Raw genomic sequence first — 14,469 nt, forward strand, 5'->3', positions numbered from 1 at the left:
TATTAAATCGTGTTTCAACATTTCCATAGTTACAGAAAGCTTGAGTGTTCTTGGAAAGGATTCTATGCACAGAGAGGTTTAAATGTTTCTTTTAAACTGAGGGTCATTTGTCTCATTCTAGCTATACACAACACTCTTCAGCGTTAAGAACCTTGATTTATGCCTGTACATAAATCCCCTCCCTCATTTTCCTAATGAGTAAAGCCTGGTAGGAAATAGAACACATTTTGATTAATAGTGCTTTGATAGTTATCACGTCTTTGTCTAGGAGGAAGCTTGCTCATTGCCTCTTATTTGCAAATTAGAAAATGATACTTGAGTCATCCAGGCCTCTCTATGGTCTCTGAGGCAACTCAGTTCTAGTTAATTAGCATTAATGAATGTTTACTCTTTTCCTGGCACTGTATCCAGTGAGGATAAAAACAGGAATGAGCATGGTGCCTGACCTCAAAGAGCTTACAGCACAGTTGTTCCTCGGCATCTGCAGGGGATTGGCTCCAGGACCCAGACAGATACTAAAATTCTCAGATGCTCCAGTCCTTTATATAAAATGGTGTAGTACTTGCATACAACCAATGCACATGTGCCATATACTTTAAATCATCTCTAGATTACTTATAATCTTTAATACAATGTAAATGCTGTGTAAATAGCTGTAAATACAATGTAAATTCCATGTAAATAGCTGTCTGAATGTGGCAAATTCAAGTTTTGCTTTTAAAAACTTTCTGAAATTCGGAGGGAATATTTTCAATCTGTGGTTGGTTGAATCCCCAGATGCAAAACCTACAGATAGGGAGGACCAACTATATACTCAGGCAGACAGACATACAGACACATAAGTGAAGCAGTGTTATTGAAGGGTTGCTTCTATACCCTGTACAGAGGAAAGGGAAAGATGAGGCACAATAGAGGAAGAAATAAGTTCTGTAGGGAATGGGAATGTGTAAAAAGATAACCTTCCATACCCGGAAGTTTGTAAATATAATGTGGTCATATTACTATATTAATGACCCTAACCTGTTGATGTCATAGTTCCCCATGAAGTCTCCTCAGGTGTTTCCTGGAGACCCCAGGTGATGTGTCTTATGTGCTCCTAATATGTTTCTCTTTTATCTGTTCTGATCTCGCTTTCCTGTTGATGTTTGCTGTTTACAAACCAGTTGAGGGATTTCCTCTTCACTGACCTGGAGAGAGGTACCCTCCACGGAACCTTCGGCCTTCCTCCCAGCATGCCAAACCTGATGCCACTGACTTGCCCAACAGCAGTGTGATCCTTTCAGGCCCCACCCTGTGGGAGACACACTGTGTTCTGTGTCCTTTTCCAGTCTCCACGTTGCATTTTCCTAGCTGCTTCTGAAGCCCTATTGCTTGTGCACAGTTCACACAATGTCCCGCATCATTTTTTCCCTTTATATTCTACCTGCAGCCTCTCCCTCTAATGGATTCAATAGTAGACACTGGCTGTGACACACACTCTCTAATCTCTAGACATCTGAACGTCAAATTTCTTCCCTATTGAGTCTTCTCTGCAACCCTCCTATCCCCTGATTGTGAATGACAGTAACTAGATGTTACATGGGGAATATTAGCTCACCAGTTCATGAAAAAGAGCCATTTAGGCTTAATCCCTGCTATAACACCTAGAAGAGATGAAGCCTGAATTTGAAGTTACTAGACAGGAAATGTGGAAAAGCCATCCCAGGCAGAGGGAACCACCTGGGCACAGCACAGAGTGGGAGTCGGGCCAGTGTAGTTTAGTCCACTGAGAAGAGCAGTGTGGCTGGAGAGAGAGTAGGACCAGATCACAGAGAGCCTTGAGTACTCCGATGGGAAACAGTAACTTACTTGGGTTGGCATTAGGGAGCTATTAGCCCATTTTACCTGAAGGAAATAACATAGTTTTAACTGTACACAGTGATTACTGTGATCTACAGAAATGTGGAGGAAGAAATGGAGGATAAAACTACTAAAGAGAGGGAGACAACTGTGATCATTTATGATGGAGGAAATTCTAAAATGCAGCACTGGCTCTGCAGTAGCTGTAAAAAATCCTAAGAGGATATAGGCAATTACAGGACAGACAAAGTTGCCAGATTTTGAGGTTGTCTAACATCGAACATGTTGGTTCCACTAGCCAAACCAGGAAATTGAGCTAGAAAAGCAGGTGTGAGGGTAAGATTGGGGAGTGGGGAGAATAATAAGCCTGTTGCAGATATGTTGAGTTTCTAAAGCCTCTGCTACATTGTAAAGGGAGCACCTGAATTTGCATGTCTTAAGCTTGATCCCAGGAGGCAGCTGAGTTGAAGATGTAGATTTGAGTCATCAGCCTGTAGATGGTAGTTTAAATCAGACCAGTGGGTGAGACTGCAAAGCTATTCAAAGCTTAAGAAGAGATGAGGACCAAAGAGGAACATTTCGAACAAAAAATAATTTCTAACGCATATTTGCTAGACTAGTATATGATCCTTAAAATAATCTGTCCTGTGCTTTCTTACTCATATGATTCATTCTTAGACCTAAAGGCTTTAATTTTTTTGATACTTTTTCTAATTTTTTAAAATTTCATTTTTCCATTGTTTTGTCTTTTTTTTTCTTTTCACCAAGAGGTCTGGTAAGTGTTGTGCTCTTACTTGTTCTGAAGATGAATGTTCTGTTCAGAAATGAAGCTGAAAACATTGCCCACAAGACTGGCTTTCTGGCAAACAACTGGATCATGGTACCCTAGTGCCTGGTACTTTTTTGTTTTACAATGCCACTGCCATGGGGGCTAAATTTCAGCAGGCTTGGCATTGGCCCAAATTGTTTTACTGACGACGTAAGAGATGGTCCTTCAGGGCACTTACCCTTGCTCAAGGTATAAAATGTACTGATTAATAGCATGACTTTGTAACAGTGGGCCAGTGGGTCTTTGTATCAACTTGATGGCACTGTTTATTGATAACCGAGATTAATGGTTTCAGAAGCCCTTGCCAAGATCCGTCTTGGGCTCCCTGGTTCTGAGGTGCTTTCAAGAGAGGAAGTATATCCAGTATGGCCTGGAGGAAGGAGGCCTTTTGAAACTCATGCCGGGTCTCCCCAGAACCTTTGCTGTGCAGCAGCCTTTGACTGCAAGGCATATCCTTACTTTAATGCTGTTTCTAAATTGTGTCATTTTCCTCTAATAAATCATAGATTTGTAAGCACTATCATTCTGGGTCCTGAGGGTCTTCTTTAGAAATTGAACCCTGTCTATCTACCATCATTAGAGCAGTGCCTCTGAACCAAATTAATTAAGTAGTTAGATCCAAATAATCATAGTCATTTATTAACAACTTAGTAGTCACTTGGTAGTCAATATACATACATTGAAAGAAATAAAATGTCCGTTTCATTTTTCAATAACTACAATTGGTCACTAATGGGTCGTGTACACTGAGGATTCTGTATAACTTCACAAACCTTGTTATCAGATTGGACATCCTCACTCTTGTTTCCTGTTCTGTGATGATATTCACACCATATTTTCTAGTTATCATAGCAACCTCCTGCAGCCCAGTCATGCAAGGATATGACATCATCTGGAGGGAAGTAGCTCAATCTAGTATTGAAACTGCAAACTACTTTGGGTAGTGGTTTGGACCATGTCCAACAAACACTGTTGTTTCACTCAGACATTGAAACTATCGTACAAGGCCCATGTGAAGTTGCTGCAGCACTCTGGAGCACTTTAGCACACATTATGGGAGCCACAGATACAAAAGAATGATACTAAACAAATCCCTCGTTCGTAGATGGTCTTCCTACAAGAGTCAACAATAATGGTTTGGAGGTGGAAATGTGATAGAGGTGGGGTGGGAAGACAATATTTATTTTTTAAAAAGTCCTAGCATTTACTTTCCAGAGAAAAAAATTTAAAAGGTGGCTGAAATCAGAAACTTAGATACACCTGAAAAAGAGCTTTTCTTATCAATGAGCAGTCCTGCCACCTAAATAAAACATTATTTCCTTGTATTTTTTACTCTGGAAAGCCTGTGGGTAGTCTCTGTACAATGCCTCAGCAAGATAAAGAAGCCAAATTTATCAGAAACAGGTGTTTTCAGCAGGTGAGAGGCATATTTCAACAGACAGGGGTTTCTCTTTGTGAAAATTTACCTTTGAAGATGGAGAACGTAATTTTAGGTCTATAGCTATCTGATCTTTGAAACATCAATAGAGAAACTTTCTGAATGAGATTCTTCAGTACATATTGCATGCCTGGTCCTTGCACTCTGCTGCTCTTAAGGACGGCGATCAACTTTTTCTATTTAAGCATTCATTCACTCATTCAGTTATCAAACATTCATTGACTATCAGCTCTGTGCCAGGTGTACTATTCTAAACACTGTAGACAATTAACGAGTGGAATGTTGAAAGGTAATGTCCACTGGAATTTGGAAATAGGGTCGTCTTCTACGTTTTAGATGTTACTTTTGATTCTACAAAAGCCAGAAGGCATTTAAAAGACTAGTTGTCTCCAACAGGAGCTGAGAAAATGCATTTACCAGTTAAGACGTTCTTTGTTCGTTGAGGTGTTTCTGGACATAAATTCCCATGTGTCTGGTTTCCAGTGCAGTCATCTTTTTCCCATGGTCTTGAAAATGAATCTGAGCCATATATTCTAAGGGTATCACAGAACTGTCATAGTGGAAAAGAGAGAGTACCCAGCTATGGACTTTTTATCCCATTTTATCTATGGCACTATCGTTTTTATCTGTTCTATGTATTAGACTTAAAATAAGTTTTCAAACAAAGGGATTCTCTTAACAAAAGAAAAAATTGAAAACTATCACCCTTTATTCTGCTACCTCCCCTTCGTCAAAAAAAAAAAAAAAAAAAATGTATTCTCTAGCAGGGAAATTCCAAATAAATCACATGCCTCTGGACTTCCACGGTCTTGTTCATGTTTGTCAGCAGTTATGGTTATGTTATTTACCATCATACATGTCTTAGCCAAAATGCTTTGCTTTCTAGTTCTTTGGAGGGAATTAATACTGAGCTTATTAACTGAAGCAAAAGAGGATATAGTGAGATCATTCTCATCTCGTAAGAGGGCATTCAGAGGAGTCTAACAACAAATTATAGAGGAAAACTTCAGTCGTAGTTGTTGGAGTTGAAGAGGAAGCAATTGTTGTTGCCTCTCTATCCCAGTTCTGATCTCATTGAAAGAAATTAATCAGGAAGATAAAGATGAGTGTATCACATCTATTGCTCTCAAAAGCTAGGTTGGAGAATATGGTTTTAAGCCTGTTAACTAGGTAGACTTGTTAGTACTACATCGTTGAATTTTAATTACCCACCTCATTACAAGCACTGCTAGGAAACCATAGGCCTCACCTGAAAAGTCAGCTTACCACATGGCCAAAGGCAGACCAAAGCTTAAGCTCTGGGCATGCAAGCATATCCCAAAGAGAAAAGGGGAGCGTCTGTGTTTCTAGGCTTTAGTTCCTGCTCCAAGAAGTATTAATCAGAATGTACTCCTCTTTTCCTGGAAAGGAGTGAGTTAGGAAATAGAGCAAGAATCTAGGCATATATAGGAAAAATCTTTCCTGGGGGAAACCACAGGAGTGGAAATAAGCAGTCCATACTGATATTGCATAGCATCACCTGTGAATGAGGAATCAGGATGAGTACTTCCCAGTTTGTAAAGGAGTGTATGTATGTGTGGGGGGAGGATGGCAAATGAATCTACATCATCTGCATCTAGTTGGTCAGTACTATGACATTAAAACCATCACATTGAATATCCCAGCTTGGACTCTAACAGCTACAAGTAACAGGATCAGCCCACCAAGTAACATCTTTAGAAATGTGATCATGAATTTATTTGCAACAAAATTCTGGATACTAGAAAGGGAGAGGGGAGGCAGGTTAACACCAGGATTAATGGATTCCAGCGCTACCCAGCAGTATCTCCAGAATGAATCTGTGTCTGAATACACTGAATTAAAAAGCATCCTGGGCACATCCATTTGATCAAAATAAAAGAAGATAACTAAGGCTATGTGAGATATTAAAGCAAACACTAAGGGAGGGCACGGAGGAGGAGAAGGAACTAAGGCAAGAATGATAATAGGAAGGTCCACCTGAGCTTTCCCCACATCCCTGATAAAACTCAGAAATTTATCTCCTCATTTCTCCTTTGCAAAGAACTCTCCTTTGAGAAGAGAGATTTTTTTTTTAAATCATCATTTTATCTTCCTCACTACCTTGTCCCTAAGTATAATGATTCTGTTGATCTAGGTAAGTGACAATCTATAAAGAAATTTGAGCCAAATTTACATTTTCTCTAATACCCAGCAGTCTATAGAATAACGGGTTCCAAATACATATGCAATGCCTTTTAAAAATCCAAAGTCTGCTCTCAAACTCGATTCCAAAGGCTGTTAGGATTCACTCACTCATCAATCAAGTATTCAACCTTCTTAAATTAATTGAGCACATGGTAGGTACCTTAGGCACCTACAGGACCTAGTGAAGAAGAAAACCACCACGACTTTTGTAGAGTCCATATGGTCCGTTTTAGACCTACACAGAAAAGGCTCATCATGATGTTCGTGATGTTATCCTACTTCAAATCTTTCACCTCTACGCTGCTTAGAGAACAAACGCTGACCTCCTTTTATGACATACAAGCTCCTCCTTACGCATTTTCAGCTTCATTCCTCATTACACCTCTACAGACATCCCATACTATCAGCCACACTTAATTACTTGCTATTCCTCAAACCCATCATGTAATGTCATTGCTTTAGTTCTTTGCATAGGGTGTTTCCTCTATCTGGAATGCCAGTCACTTCATTCTCTTTCGGAAAATGCTGACTTATTATTCAAAATTTCTGAATGAAAGAAAAAAAGAGAGATGGAAGGGAACAAGGGAAAGAGGAAGGAAAGGAAATGCCTTTATTCTCTTGGCAGTATTTGATTCTTCTCAGGTCTGGCTGTCATCTGGACGGGGTTTTCTCATTGTTCATTTACTCATTATTCAATGAATATTTAGTGAAAACTAACCAAGTAACTAAGTTTGCTATTTCACTTCCACTTGAATCCGGGCTGGCTTTGTGACTTGCTTTGACTAATGGAACTCAGCAGATGTGACACTGTGCCAGTCCTGGGCCCAGACTTTAAGAAGCCCGGCAGCTTGAGCTTCCTTCTCTTGGAATCCAATCACCATACACTAGGGAAGCTGGTCTAGACTAATAGAAGAAGAGAGACCATGTGGAAGAGAACTGAGCTGCCCAGCCCACAGCCAGCATGCCTGACAAACATGTGAATGAGGCTATCTTGGACTTTCCAGCCTCAGCTCAGCTGCCAACTAATGCAGAGGACTGCTCATAAACTCACAGAACTGGAAATAAAAAGAAACTGCTGTAATATTAAGTTACTAAGGTTTGGGGTATATTGTTATCCAGCTATAGATAAATGAAACATTATACAACTGATGCTATGCCAGTCACTAAAAACAAAAGGTAGAAGTCTACACCTGAGAATAACTCAGTTACGGCTAGAAGAGATGGATGTATAAATATTGAATGACACATTACAAAAACATGTATAAGTGTGATGAAAGCTGTCTTATCAGTAATCTCTTTTTGGTGCAAAACATTAAGATACATCTTCCTTTGCAGTGGTAATAAATTAAGAAAAACAAAAAACAAAACAAATAAACAAGTAGTGAGACGGTCCATAGACCAACAGAGAGGTGTCCTGGCAGAATCCCACAGATTTTCAGATCTGTCCTTTCCTTAATCATTAAATAATCATGAAGCATGAGTCTGAAAATTCCTTGCTAATTGCCACTTGGCAATGTGAAAAGGAAAAAGAATTGTGAGAGAATTTCTTATTTTTGTCTCTCCAGTTTTTCCAGAGTCCTCCAAATTGGTTTTTCATTAAAGGAGTGTTAATAATTTCCAATCAAGTTGTCTGGTGCCAGAAGGAGGGGTTTTTTTGATTCAGTACATATATGAAAATTTAGAATGTACAGAGTAGAAAACATTATTTCTTAGCTGGCATTATCATCCTCAGAGAATGTGTTGGCCTCAAAGCTAGTCCATTATATTAAGCACCTTCTTTATGTTCAGCGCTCTGCTGGTCACGAAGATAGAAAAGAAGCAAGATACATATGCTAGAGGAAACATATGCAAACATATCAGCAAACTTATTTGACAGAAAGTGCTTTATTCTGTACCTGTGAAAGGCCAAGGATGGTACCGAAAGACCCCAGGGGTGCGGAGAGTGGATCCAAAGTGTATTAGGCACAGCTTTGACCCTCCATGAAGTAAGTCTCTGGTGGAGAAGAAAACTCTGCATAAACACTAGTTCCCTAGGCTGCTGATACTACTACTAATACTATTAATAATAATAATTAGATGGTGGCAGTTCTACAATAATGGGAATAATTCCATATAAATGTGCTTCACATTTCAAAATGAAATGAACATTGGAGTAAGTTCTGTAGGAAATAAAATTTATATCGAGGCAGACACTTCTGAAGCGGTCCCTAATTTCAAGGAATGGATTTCTACATTAACGAAATGCTACAAATGCTGACATATATTTTCTAAAATGAATCTCATGGGATTTTTTGTTTCAATGCAAACACACAGCAAATCAGACATTTTTGCTGCATCTGTGGTTGTTCAGCCTTGTCTAAGGGGTTTTGAAACACTGCTTTTAGTGAGCATCATCTTGCAGCCTCCCTGAGGCTGACCTGCCTAAAAGCGGAGCGTACAGTTCTTCAGCCCTCCACAGACTTCTGGGACCTTCAAGAAAAGACTGATTTGATTTCTCAAGGGTAATGGAGGATTGAGCTGTTTAACTTGGTGCCAGAAGGGCAGCATCTTCTGAGAGCTCACTGTTAGCATTTTAAACACATGTCTAGGGTCTGTATTTACAGCACGTTCATTCTGCTGCTTTTTTGACACTTGGGGACTTTGCATTGTTTCTGCGTGTCAAGGTTCTCCTGTGGGTTTACTTTTAATTGTGGTCAGGCTTTAAAAGCCTGTTATTGCTTTAAAGAAAATCCAATCAAGCAGGCTTTCAAAGACCTGTTTAAGTTGTGAGGTGTCAACATGATACTTCCCTACCAACCCCATGATTTTATTTATTTATTTTTGCAAAACTCCAAAACAGAGATATAGAGAAACCACTGTATACCTCTAATTAAATGTCTCTTTACTATTGATATTTTAAATGCATCAAAATTTAAAATTAAAACTCAGAAGGAATTAAAATTTGTTTCTATCACAAAAATATAGGTAGAAAACTTGAAAGGTTCTCAAATCTTGCTGAAGTGTTTAATAGATTTAATTAAAGTAGGATTTTACACATGCTGAACTTCACTTAAAAATAAAAGTAAGACCAATAAAGACACATCAAAAGAAACAGTAAAAAACAGCCACAGGGAAATGTTGTATCTCCGTGGTTGCATCAGTTAGATTTGCTGCATAACAATCTACCCTAATACTTAGTGGCTTAAGACAACATTTTTTTTAATAGTTGACAATTACATGGATCAGCATCTTGGGCTAGGCTCAGCTGGGCAATCCTGCTACACTTTCCTGAGCTCATTTATCCAGTCGCAGTCAGATGGCGGATCAGCTGAAGGCTAGTTGGTCTCGGATGGCCTCACACTCATTCCTGCCATTTGGCAAGCTGTAAATATGGGGGTAGTTTTTCTCTCATGTGTCTGATGGCTTGATGTCAGCTGGGGTGATGCCTACATGTCTCTCATCCTCTAGTAGTTCATTCACATGATGGTGGAAAAGAATACTTTTCAAGCTTCCACTCACATTACGTTTGCTAGTTTCCCATTGACCCAAGAAAGTCTTATGGCTAAGCTCATATTCAAGAGGTGGAGAAATAAAGAATTCCTTTTGATGGGAGGAACTTCAAAGAATTTGTGGTGATTTTCTACATGTGAACAAAATACTCATAACCTTCCTTAATATTTCCCTGTCTGATTATAAAATATAAATACCTAACATCTGCTTTGTACCAAGCAACCTTCTTATTATGTGCTAAACAATTTTGTGTGAATTACCCTTTGTCATCTTCACAATGCCATGAGGCAGATAATATTATTCATTGCTATTTATAAATGATGAAACTAAATAACAGAAAGTAAGCTGTCTAATATAATACAGCTTGTGTGAGATGAAGTCAGGATTCTAACCTATTAAGTCCAAATCTAGAGTTCATTTTCTTAACCAAGACTGTACCTACAGAGGTTGAATTATTTCTCCTTTTAGTAAGATAAAAGTTTAAGACTAGTAATTTCACAGGAGAATTGAAGATAATTATATTCAATTAAGGCTAAGATGCATATTTTAACATGTCTGAAATTAAATTCATCTTGCATTTGCTGAGTATCTTCATGTAGTTAGCTGCAGTATTTTTTTCTGTCTTAATGGTACATAAAACCATGGTGTACCTGCTATCTAGGGTATCTTATATTCAATAAACATGATAGTATCATCATATGTCACTTGGTTAACTTATAGCATCAATGTATTCAGCAACAAAGAGGGTTAAGCAAAGGGATCACAGCCCAAGCCCAGTGGCTCAGACAGATACTGCTTAATTTATACTAAATGATGAACAAAACTTATTATAGGCTCAAGTGTTGGCATTCTTTGCATTTTACTCTAAATTTTATCATTTTGAATGAAAATGTTAGTTTTGATGATATGTTGTTACATGAAGCCAAGAAAGGCTCCAGAAAAGACATTTTCTGAACACATTAGAGATTATTTGTCTCTGTTATGTACACATCAGTGGTTTATTCACTAAGCATTTTGTTCATTTGAACTATTCTGAGAAAACTCAGTATATAAAACTAATGAACTCAGAAGTGTACTATTTAATTGGGGCTTGTAGAGTATTAGAGAGGCAAGTGGACAACAGAGTACCTACAATTCAGAGACAGGGTAGTGACTGGGAGTGGGGACTATTAGTACCTGCCCCTTGGGTATAAGGCCTGGTAAATAGTCAATAGACAGTATAAACTATTATTATTATTGGCACAGCTCCTTCCATAGGAGAGCTCCTGGGGTGGTGAGGTGCTGTGTAAGGGTAGAGTTTGTAAACTATGGAGTGGCAGCTTTTAAAGTTAAGGTCTTTGAACCACAAAACCATAGCCAAGTAAACCACAGCAGCAATATTTATGAAGTGAATGCTACACATACTTACTAAGCACATAGTGGCTCTGTACTATGCAGGGGAGAAACAAGAAGTAGGACATAAACTTTGCCCCTTCAAAAGACTTACAGTAACTTGAATTATAGGCATAGTGTCTTAGGAGGAATGGATTGATGGCCAGACTCACACATCCTAAACTATTAGTTTGGGGCAATTATATTGGTGGTGATGGTAATAAGGGTGTTGGAATCAGCAGACTGATGTCATTTTCCCTTTTCCCATGAATTCTCTCAAAATTTTTTCAAAGTGTATGAATGTAACTGTGCCTACTTTACAGATGGAAAAATAGGGTTCCATGTAAATTATAGATTCTCTCCAAATGAAGTGCAAAGAAGTGCAAGCTAAGTATTCAGACTTCCAAAGTCTCTGTCTACTTAGAATGCTTCTTGGTAGGAAAAAACCAACAACAACAACAGAGTAACACAATTGATTTCTTTCTGCTGAAACTTTCAATCTTGGAGTCAAACAGGGCTTCAGAGAGAAAAATCCTTGCCCGTTTTACACAATATATTCATCATAAAGGTCTTGGCCGAGTCAGTTAGCAGGGGGTGAGATCAGGATTTAGGGGTTAATCCCTGAGAATGGTCTCTCATAAAATGTTATTTTGTTCTTAGTGACAATTAACTTAGCAGAGCACTTGAATCAAAGAGTAAGCAAGGTCAGTTTGCAGTTGGTGCTTTCTCCTCCATTAAATGACACAGGGTGCCTATATTTTTAAATTATGCATAGGAGGTGGCAGCCTCCTGAATGCATTCCAAAATATATCACAGACCAGGTGTTACAGCACATTGCCATTAAGCTCAAAATATGAGCTGAAATCCGTAGTAATAGAGAGACTTTTCTACAGATGTGTCATACACAGTGTAATTTTTTTTCTAATGTTACACAGACAAAAGGAACCATCCTTTTGTTAGTGACAGCTGATGGAAATAACAAATAAAAGTAAAACAACTTCCCTAAGCATAGAGGGTGCGAAGCCTATAAAGTCAGGGAAAAGTTTTAAAGGTGGACCTGTGAGGAAGCAGGAAGCAGAGAAAGCACCTCTCCTTGGTGTATCTTCTGTCCATCATGCATACATCTGTTATAGCAGTGTTTCCCAAAGAAGCTCTGTGGACTAGGTCATCAGAATCACCTGCAAGGGGTTTTGTTTTTAATACGGAATTCTGGGCCCCACCCTGGAAGGTTCCGTTTCAGTATCCCTGGAGCTGGGGCAAGAAATCTGGGTTTATATCAAGTATCTAGTAAAGTGCAGTCATTTGTCTTTTCTCTTATGCTCACCAAAGGATTCTTTTCTCCATCCCTCGTTCTCTGTCCCCTTAACATTCTGGATTAGGAATTAAATATTGGAGGCAAGACCGAGGGAGCTGGAGAACACGGGGGACGAAGTACAGTAAGGAGGAAGAAACCATCAGCTAGGAGAACATAGGTAGAACCTGGCTGTGGATCAGCTCTTACCATTGCCCATCACTCTCCACTCCATAAGGGGGTGAGTCTCCGTGGTCCCTCATGTGGACACACAGTAGCTCAAATCTGGGGATCATTTCCTGCCCGGTAGCTATGCGTGCAGACTCTCTGGATGGCAGCACTCCTCTGCTTCTGCATATGTCTCTCCCAGCCCTCATCTCATCATGGTTGCACATGGTGACATACTTGTCTTTGGGGAATGAAAAGGAAAGGAAGACTCTGAGAGACAAAGACAGATAAAATCAGTTGGCATTAAAATTTCCTCTCCAAGTTGGCTGGCCTCTACTTGGTCCTGGTCTCAGAACTCCATAAAGGTTGTCAATAATTTTGGCTGCATTGTCTATTAAAAAGAGTCTCTTTAAGGCATGATTGGTTTCTCTTTAGAAAATTTTAAAGTGTGTGTGTGTGTGTGTGTGTGTGTGTGTGTGTGTGTGTGTTTGCAATTATAGATATATGGAAAAATAAAATGAAATTCTTAAAATGCAGGTCCTAAGTTCTGTATGTAATTCATGATGCTCATCACTGATGGTGTCTTCCACAACAGGACCCTCAGACTCACAACTCTGACCTGATTGGGATAGTGCCCATTGTCAGCCCTCTACATTCCACCTTTCAGATGTTTTAGTGGCTTCTGACAATGGCAAGTTACCCATGTTCAAGTGCATTCATTCTGATTCTTATACTCTTCCTTCATATTTATGGCTTCTGCCTTAAGATTCCATTCCAAGACAGAGTACTATGTCTTAACTCAAGCCACTGACTTCAGAATATCCTTCATATATTTCCCAGACTCCAGAGGGGAAAGAGCCATTTTGGAAAGCATACATGAGAATAATAATTAGTGACTGAGTTCCCATTTTATCCATGGCTACCTACTGGGTTTATATAATTTAAAAGATCAAAAAAAATGTCAGTTGTGGTAAATGACTATTCTCTCCTCATTACCCAATAATCCTAGACCTAAAGGTTTAAGAGTGATGTGAATCCATAGCTTGAGATTCTGATCTTCCCCGTGAGCTCAGCTTCACTTCAGATTAAATATGCGCCCAAGGATTAGACAGTAGCCTGGCAAAATGGGAACACTGGGATTCTGCAGGCAGCCTCTCATTTGCAAGCCAGGGATTGTGCTGGCTAGAAATATCTGCACATATCAACTTTGTCCTTACCTTCTTGTAACACCATCTCTAGGATACTAAGGACTTCTAGAAAATATATACTTCTGATACCTGACTTTAAGCTACTGCCCTACCTTGCAATCTCAGAGACAACTGTTTTTCAAGTATGACCCTTCCCCCTTGTAACTCGTCCAAGTTAATTTCTCTCAAATTAACCACGCACCCTCCTACTACTATATCAGTACCTGGCACACAGTCGGTGCTTAATAATTATTAAATTAATAAATCAAAAGAAGAAGGGAAGGGGCTTCCCCAGTGGCACAGTGGTTAAGAATCCGCCTGCCAATGCAGGGGACATGGGTTCAAGTCCTGGTCCAGGAAGAACCCACATGCCGTGGAGCAGCTAAACCCGTGTACCACAACTACTGAGCCTGAGCTCTAGAGCCCTCGTGACACAACTACTGAAGCCCGCGCGCCTAGAGCCTGTGCTCTGCAACAAGAGAAGCCACCGCGATGAGAAGCCTGCGCACCACAATGAAGGGTAGCCCCCGCTCGCTGCAACTAGAGAAAATCCCACGCACAGCAACGAAGATCCAACGCAGCTAAAGATAAATTAATTAATGAATTTAAAAACAAAGAAGAAGGGAAATGTTACAGTGTGAGAAATGAATCA

This window comes from Phocoena sinus, chromosome 13 (assembly GCF_008692025.1).
Source record: "Phocoena sinus isolate mPhoSin1 chromosome 13, mPhoSin1.pri, whole genome shotgun sequence".
NCBI lineage: Eukaryota > Metazoa > Chordata > Mammalia > Artiodactyla > Phocoenidae > Phocoena > Phocoena sinus.